Raw genomic sequence first — 9,692 nt, 5'->3', positions numbered from 1 at the left:
TGAAAAATTAATTTAAGCGACAAATTTCTTACGTTTATGTAATTATTATCGCGATTATATCCCAGGGTATGCAGAGATCGCCTACCCACTCACAGAACTCACGAAAAATAAACAACCGGAAATACTCGAATGGAAAGAAATTCATGAGTCAACATTTCAACAACTGAAGGAACGATTAGCGATGTCAACGGAGCTGATCACCCCAACACTGCAGGATCCGTTTAGAAATTAGAAAAATTTTCGATTTTCGAAACGAGTTGCTGTCAAAAACGCATCTTCTCGTTGCTGGATATATTTATTTAAAGCAAACTGTTTGGCGCGTGTGCTTTTATATTTGAAAAGATCCAGAGAATTTTCAACAGGGAAATAAAGTTATTAATTTTATTGAATTTTGTAGATTCTTTGTGTTTTGAGGTAAAAGTCAAACCATCAGATATGTGATAACCTTAAAATAAGGGTATATATAATTAGGATTTTGCGGCCACACATTCCCAGCGAAATATATTACAAAAAATTATCTATGTAGAATTAACGTATATTCCGTTTAGTATTTCAATTTATCAGTGTTATTACACATCAGTTTATCAGTGTAAGTTATATCGAGATTTAGTAGTGTTCGATATTAGAATTTTATTTGGTTTATAAAAATCCGATTCGTGTAATAATATTATATTTATTAAATACTATTTATTAGGTTTCCAAATCTGTCAAACCCAATCAATGGCCTCCTGGCTAAGATTTCTGATTACCGCTAGTTCGACTCATATTCGAACCCAAACAAACGAACTGGTTGCATGGTTGAGTTTTGTGATTTTCCCTATGTGTAACGTGAACATGAGTACGTTTTACATAGAAAGTCGTCCATGGGGACGTCCATTGCCTTCGGCTGATAGATCTCGTTTCCTTTGCCGTACTGAAATAATCTAAAAATTTTTCAAAAAGATTAACAGATGCATATAACAAAATAAAATTAAGTAATTGCATATAAGAAAATAAAATTAAGTAAATGCATATAACAAAACTGAAGTAAATGTATATAACGGGAAAAAAAATGAGGCAAAAACAAATTTTTAATAATTTTTCAATACAGTAGTTTTTAAATTGCTTGTTTTCAAATTTTATTTCATTTTTATGTATGTACTAATATACAGTTTATATGTGCGAAAGTGTGCTTGTTCGACATATGCATATATATTAATTAAATAAATCTGCTTTGAAAATGCATGCACTAACGCGCTATTCTCGTAATTTGAAAAACACTAAAGTATTGTCTGAGAAAAATATTTATAAAGAAAATTAAATTTCGTCTCCTTACTCGGTGTTGTGTAAAACAATTTAAATAAGCTTATTAATTCTTTTTCTTCTTTATTAAAAACAAATTAGTTTCTTTTTCATCTATATATGAAAAATAACAAAATCTTTCTGTCAGACTGGAAATTCTTAAAAATATAAAACTCGTTTTTTTCGAACAAACGTTTCTGAGAAATTTCTCTTGGTCAGCAGGCAGTAACAGGACCACTGACTGCTTTGTTTGAAAAACCCGATGAAAAGGTTGATTTTACCCCCAAAAGGTTTACTTTAACAAAGCAGATGCGGTCCAAATAGCTTTGCTGAGAAACGTTCGTATTTGAATAGCTAGAAGCTTGAGTTGGAAGACTTATTGTTCCAGAAGCAATCAGTCAGACAGCAAGAAAATTTGTCATAGATATTTCTCTCTTTCTCACTATGTGAGTTCTTGAAATCTTGGAATGGGTGAAAGTTTTTTTGTTTTACATATATAAGGAAACTGCATGTAAAGCAAAATAATTCAAAGCACCCATTGTATGTTAATCATTGTACGTCCCTTCAGCTCTTCGGTTGGATATTAAGAAAAGAAATTCCTATACTGCTTTTGTATTATTTGTATAGTGAAAGATTTGAAAAAAATAGCTTCGTATGAAAAGTTTTTCTCTGATGAACGAATACAGCTGAAAGCATGTCTGTGTCTTCAAGTACATCCACAAAACATGAAATAATATTGTACTCTTTTGTGTTGTATTGCATTTTTATACGAGGGCCATCCAGGAAGTAGATTACGTTTCCGTCTGTGTCCGCTAGGGGCGGGGCTAGCGCGGCCATCTTGGGGTCAGAGCGTTGCGCAGCTCAGTCTGCATCTAGCCGTGCTAGTGAGAGGTTCGTGCTGTGCTCCATTCAGATACTGTGACGGTTTGAAATGTCTGCGTTAATTGAAAATCCCGCGAGCTGCGAGGTGCGCTCAGTAATAAGGTTTCTGACTGCAAAAAACTGTAAACCGATAGAAATCTATCGGCAGCTTCGTGAAGTGTATGGGGACAACATTATCACTGAAGGTGGAGTGCGTCAGTGGGTCATAAGATTTCAAAATGGCCGAACCAATGTTCACGACGAAGATCGAAGTGGGAGACCCAGCATAGTGACCGCCGAACTTCTCGAAAAAGTCGATGCTAAAGTCCGTGAAAATCGAAATTTCACAATAACGGAACTTTCTTTGAGTTTTCCACAAATTTCGCGAAGTTTGTTGCACGAAATCATCAGCGAAAAGCTTGGTTACCACAAGTTTTGTGCAAGATGGATTCCAAAAATCTTGACAGAGGACCACAAAAATCAGCGAATGGCTGCAGCGTTGAACTTTTTGGACGCTTACCATAAGGATGGTGACTCTTTACTCGATCGCATCGTTACTGGTGACGAAACATGGGTGAAACATGTGAACTGTGAAACGAAATTGCAATCAATGCAGTGGGGGCACACAAGTTCTCCCCAAAAACCCAAGAAATGCATGCAAACAATGTCGGCAAGGAAGATGATGGCGACTGTTTTTTGGGACAGAAAAGGTGTAATTTTGGTGGACTTCCTGGAAGGAGGCACTACAATAAACTCTCAAAGGTATTGCCAAACTCTCCAAAAACTCAGAAGAGCAATTCAAAACAAGCGCAGAGGAATGTTGAGCTCTAAGATCTTGTTGATTCACGACAACGCCCGGCCCCACATGGCAAATGTCACTCGTAAAGTTCTTGAATCTTTTAAGTGGGAGTTGTTTCCTCATCCGCCGTACAGTCCCGAGCTGGCACCGAGCGACTTCCACCTATTCCCAGCAATGAAGAAGTGGCTGGCTATGCAGCGTTTTGATGACGACGCACAGCTGCAAGAAGAGGTAACGAAGTGGTTGAAGGCGCAGGCGGCCGAATTTTTCGACGAAGGAATTTCCAAGCTCGTACATCGCTACGATAAATGCCTTAATTTGTATGGTGACTATGTAGAAAAGTAGTATTTGAGTGTGGCTTTCATCTGTATATAATAAAATTTGTTTCCTATACTTCGTTTATTTTTTTATTCCAAAACGTAATCTACTTTCTGGATAGCCCTCGTATTACTTCGTGGTAAATTTTTTGATTCATAAATTTCTCTCTCTCTTTTCTTATGAGGCACAAGTACTCTTTCATATATGGCTCACCTACGAACCTAAATTTTTATACTATAAAATTTTATATAAAAATTAGCCGTAATCATTAGACACAGCTTTGTGTATATTATATTCTTGAATACATGTCTGCAATTAATACTAAGAATACTATTGATAAAATTCGTGATATAATTAATAATGAAAATACTGTTTAAGCTAAAAACCGATTTGAATCTTTTTTTCATTATAGGGTAACATGAGCCAAACAATTTTCGTTAGAAATATACAATTGTGCTAACTTGACACATCAGACAGAAAATATTTTATCGTCATCATCGGCTACGATAAAAGGTTTTTACGCTTAAGATTTTGGATTATGATAAAGCACACAGGACTTATTTGTCTAAGGGAAAGGAAGTCTTAATGGTAGATTTTTTTTTTTTTTTTTTTTTTGTGGGAACAAACTGTTAATTCACAATTGTACTTGTGAAAAACCCTTAAACCTCCCATGCAGCCGCTAGAATTTACCGGTGCTCAGCTATCTTACCGCTTGGAGACTAGTTGGCTTTCTGAACTTACGCAATATCTATCTGAATTTGAATATATGCATAAAAAACGAGCAAAATAAAATGACACATTGTAAATTGTACATTTTACTGAAATCAAACTTTCTTTGAAAAAGAAAAATTAATTGTAAGGAATAAGATGGATGCATTTAATTAAATGGCGGGCACTAACAGCGCTGATCATATGGTTTTGTATAGGAAATCATTTTGTTCCTGTTATCGTATAACGTAAAATATCCACAGATTATATTTTACAGTTTTTAAGAAGTCATGGGTTATCTGCTTTAAGAGAACACCTTCGTGGGTAATTTTCTAAATAAAATTGACTGGAATTCACGTTACGTATCGCGAAAATCATAAAGACCACAAGCAGCTAACCTGTTCGGTTGCCAACAACAAACTACCAACATCCAGCAATCTTATTCACTCAGCTATAGTGAACTTTAATTAATGTTTGTATATTATTAGTAGTATTAAAATAACGAAAATATTTATTCTAATAAAAATTTTTGTTTAAATATCCTCCCTAGTAAGGTATTTCCTTTGGTTGGAGATTTGTCAATAATAAAAACAAATGTTCAAACAAGACATTTATTTAGAGCATAATGCTTCAAAAATGTATGCTGGAATCCCTAGAAAAAAAAAATATCTCTGGAAAATATATCTCCGAAAAAATATTTAATTATTCATATTCTTATGATTAATTATTAAATATTTAATAACTTGTATAATTATTAAATGCAATGCTTATTTATTCTTTACCAAATGTAAAGCAACACTCTTTCTTTACAAAAATACCATATTGAATAAATTATATTGTAAGCTAATGAGTAACAACATTGCTTTGTTTAATTAAGATACAATAACAAGCCGAACAAACATTAAATTGGAAGTCAAACAACGAAAATCAGGGTTATATTTTCAAATTTTCACAATCTAATTTTCATTATATCTTATCTCGTTCATTTGCGCTTTTGCAGCTGAGGATGATGGTTCGGTAAAACTATAGAAACTATTCCTGTGAAAATTTAAAAATATAACGCTGATTTTTGTTCTTTGACTTCCAAATTAATTGCTTTGTTTGTTATTAATGTCTCATCTTTCCTATTTCAGATAAAGTTTACTAGTGTTTCTTGGACAGGAAAACAAGAATTTTTAATTTGAATCAATAAATTTATGATACACTGAAAACAGTTTCAAGTTATAATTCCCTTTCTGAATATCTTGAATGTATATGAAAAGTAAAATGCAAATTTAATATTAATATTATCACCCTTAAAAAACACCCAAATGTTTCGTTTATTACTCTTAAAACTACGTAATAATTAAGGCAAAAAGAAATTATTTAAAATAATTATTATTTGCATACAGTTGAAGAATATAGGAAAATGCTGAAAGTTTTAAAGATTTTTAATTAATGACAAAAATACAGAAAATCGGAAATAATAGGAAATGTTTCAGCAATATCTCAGAACGAATGAAAGTTGCACCAGATATTTGTCAGAATATAATTTTAGTGATAGCAGTTTAATCAGTTTGCATTGAAATTCCTGTGATAATCAGTGACATACAGATTTAGGTTACTTAGGTTTAAAATGCGTAATAATTAAAAATTTAACCGTGTAAATTTTAAAACCAATTTATTTGAAAACTAACAGCTTCGCTGCCAGCCTTCGTCTGGCTTTTAAATGTACCGGGAAAATGGCTGAAGGGAACACCAAACGTTAAATTTAAAAACTGCGTAGAACTTTACTCTGAAGAACAACTTCATAAAAAAGTTACTACGTATAACAAAATTACAATGAAATAATATATCCCTTAATACAAATATTAATGCAATATCCCTTAATACAAATATTAATTATCCTAATAAATAAATTAACCAACTTCCCTTTGCAAAATCTTAAGAACTCAAATGGTATAAAGGAGGTTAAGAACTTTGTTTCCTAAAAAAATCACTCAAAACTTTTCAGTATCTTAAAAATAATGAAATGAGTAATAAATAACATAAAGAATACAAAAAAACAAAATATTCTGAAAAGCAAAGTATAATTAATGATATTTTATCTTATATTTTCAAGAGAAAAAATTACAATGAAATAAGCTATATTCCTTAATACAAATATTAATTATCCTAATAAAAAATTAACCAACCAATTTCGTTGAAGAAACAAAATCATGCAAAACTTTTCAATATCTTACAAACAGTGAAATAAGCAAAAAATAACTTGAAAGCAGCTCAAAAAACATAAAATTCCACGCAGAATTTTACTCTGCAGAACAACTTTATCAAAAAAAATTGTATTTTATATATATAAAAATGACAATGAAATATGCCAATCTCTTAAAAACAGAAAATGATGCGATTTCATCAAAAATCTATCAACAACAAGACAGGAAAATTGTTGCCAAAATCACATTTTTAAAGATGTGAGAAGTGTACTCAGAAGCTTCATTTAAAAAATTCTTTAAAAATACAAAATTTTATCATTTTTCCAAAATTCTTCTTGTAAAAGCAGTCGCAAGGATGAAAGTTTAACGTGTCCAAAAATCAAAGAAAAATAAACTGTACATTTTTAAAAATAAACTTTTTTAGAAAAAATCCCGTTGAAAAGGTGTTAAGCTCCCTTTGTTAAATAAATTCGTATTTGATCGATTTATTGAAACACGAAATTTATTTTAAGTTCGTAAAATAGCTAAGTGCCTACGTTTCATGACGATGTGAAAATGGAGTGTGTAGAGTAAAATCTCGCTGTCCTATAGCCCATTATGTTTCAAAATGACACGATTTCGTCACAAAACATGAAATAAAAAAAATTCGCATTCGAATTTCGAAAAAATCGCTTCGAAGTGCACTGGCTCTTGTGTAGATGTACCTATGTACCAAATTTCGTAGCCGTGGGTCTATTAGCTTACGCGCAGCGCAAACGAAAGGCACACACACAGACAGACTCTTTCTTTTATTATATGTAGAGAAGATATGTAGAGATAAGATTGTTTAAGGGAAGGAAATTTTTAAGTTTCGCAGCTGTACCCTGACCCTTAAGACGGTCATCACGGAGAGTCTAGTGTTTTGCAATTCTCTTGACAGCTCACATCTACGGCACAATATCTAGTAATCAATCTCACTTAGCGGAATCATTGAAGTAAAATTCTGGAAGGGATGGGAAATAACAAAAGAACTGCTTGACAATTTTCAGAGGTTTAGGGTTATTTTCGCGACATTTTACGGGAAGTTCGGTCCAAAACTAGTGACAGTTTTAAAGGGATTCGCAGAAAATTACTCGACAGGCTAAGGGTTAAATTCTTTCAAAGCTTTCCCTAAGCTTATTCTTGTACAATGCTATCATAAAATGCTTGTTGAAATTCTACTCAGTATCAACTGTAATCTCCAAATGGGGCTTTATGAGTTTGTGTCCATCATCTATACAAATTACACTGACCAAAAAAAAAAAAAAAAAAAAGATTTATGTAATGTCCCATTCACATTATCTTTCGGCTATGCCGAACTGAATGACGAAAGGGGCAATTCTCAGAACCCGCACATTTCCAGGAAACCCATGTAGCTAGGTTACCATTTTCACTTACTACAAAGACAACGCCAAACAATAATCAATTATCGCTCAGATTGGGATCACCTGATCCTTCAGAAGCAGAACTTTCATCTGATTGGTTGATTTCTACCAGCGACAGAGTTTCAGATGAGACATTTTTTGGAGAGGTTTGAAAAATATCACATAGCCGCTACATTGTTTCCGTAGCTAGGCGGGATTCTTTTTTCTAAGAATCCTCCCACTTAAACCAGTGCTACCAAAAATCTTCTTTCTCAGGAAAGTCCCGTCTAGCAGGGACTGATGCTAGAAGTAATAACCGCTTTAATCAACACTCACCAATAATTATAGTAAAATCACAATGACCAAAATTAGCCTCGATCCACTACGTCTACTCCGTTTTCAAAACACATGTTTCGCTTTTATGATAAGAGGAGAGTGGAATGTGGAAATTAACATGAGCTCAGCATAAGAGCGTATAGGTAGTGATCACTTTAGGTTTTCTACAAACGACATTCAGTGGATGAGTTGAATGTTGTCTTTTTCCCCTCCGAGATAGCTAGATGATGTTACTAGGCGGCTTAAAGTACAGTCAAAAGTATTTAATCCGGACCTCAAAGCTAAAAACTTGCTGCGCATGCTTAAACGCATCATGCGTTTACGCATGTATAATGTACAACGGACGGTATAAGCTAAGCTAAAATTATCTATTTCAGTTAATGATGCAGATTTCGTTGTTCCTTAATCTTTTAATTGGATCCGGCTTATTATTTTTTGCAGACTGTTAGAGCAATTTTATAAAAGGTAAGCTTGAACTTTCAATTATATCAAAAAGAGTTTCCGATTCTGGAGATACCAAAGGATTTACAAAGCGAAAACATGTTTCGATGTCATCAAACAAAAGTGGAATTGCTGCAAAAAATGGTTAAAGGCATGAAGAAAGTGACAGAGAGGTGATTTGTTTCTCTAACCATTCCGAAATCTGTTTATCAATTTCGCGCTGCTCTGCGGGAAGGGGGGGTCGTCGCGGCGCGCAACTAACTAGAAGTTGATCTGTCAGCACTATCCTTATCTTCAAGGCAGATGTTTTTATTTTATTCGCCTTTTAATTCCTTACTAAATGTAGTATTTCATCTCGATGTACTCCGTCTTTGATATGATTTAAATCAAATTCCTCGTCATTATAAATATCACGAATACACATCAAATAGTTTTCTGGTTGCAATTTTCTAATTTCGACTATGCGTAATGTATGCTTTACGCATGCGCACGTTGAAAGAAATGTTTAATAAAGTAAACAAATAAATATTAAGCTTTTTTTTGTAAATTTTGATACCCTTTAGATCATAATTGTTCTTTATTTCATAAATTACGGTTTCACATTTTTAATTTTACGATTTCTGCATGCCATCTTACCAGATTTAAACTGATGATATATAATTCGGAATCGCCGAAGTCCCGAAGAGTCCAGATTAAAGACTTTCGACTGTTTATGATAACCAAATAAGCAACACGACATTTAATAGGTTAATATATGACATAATTACACAGATTAGAATTTGCTAGCAAGTTTGCCCTTGAAACAGAAAAGAAAATTAAAAATCCTTCTCCAGAGGACATTCCAGCTGGCAACTTTACAAAATTTATATACTACTGTTAGGAAATAATTTGATCCAGTCTTGTGAAATTAACAAAATATATGGCATTAATGAACTATACAATCATCTGATTCATATTTTAACTTTGAATGTCAAAACAGCATGAGCATGTTTTTTTTTTTTTTTTTTTTTTTTTTTTTTTCACTGCGGCTGATTCTTACCTTTAGTCATAAAGATGATGTGATCTCTTATTACGATGCATGTTGCTTTACCCAAGACCTGCCAATGATGGATTACTATATTTCCCCCCCCACACACACACACACTTTACAGTGCTGAAATTTATTAAAAATATTCCTCTCATTTTCCACTTTTTTCAATACATTATTAGAACGAGCTTTCCTATAGTTTAAAATGTATTTGTTGATGTGGTAATCATTGTCTTACTTATAAAGACAAAATCCCATAAATACATACAAAGGTTACATTGAACCTTTCTTCTCCTTGTAATTTTTTACCTTAATGCCAACTTAACACAAGAACTGTTGAACCACAG

Source organism: Stegodyphus dumicola, chromosome 1, assembly GCF_044657685.1.
Source record: "Stegodyphus dumicola isolate Sdum_Otavi_A_Nest chromosome 1, ASM4465768v1".
Classification (NCBI taxonomy): domain Eukaryota; kingdom Metazoa; phylum Arthropoda; class Arachnida; order Araneae; family Eresidae; genus Stegodyphus; species Stegodyphus dumicola.
This window is presented reverse-complemented; position numbering follows the sequence as displayed.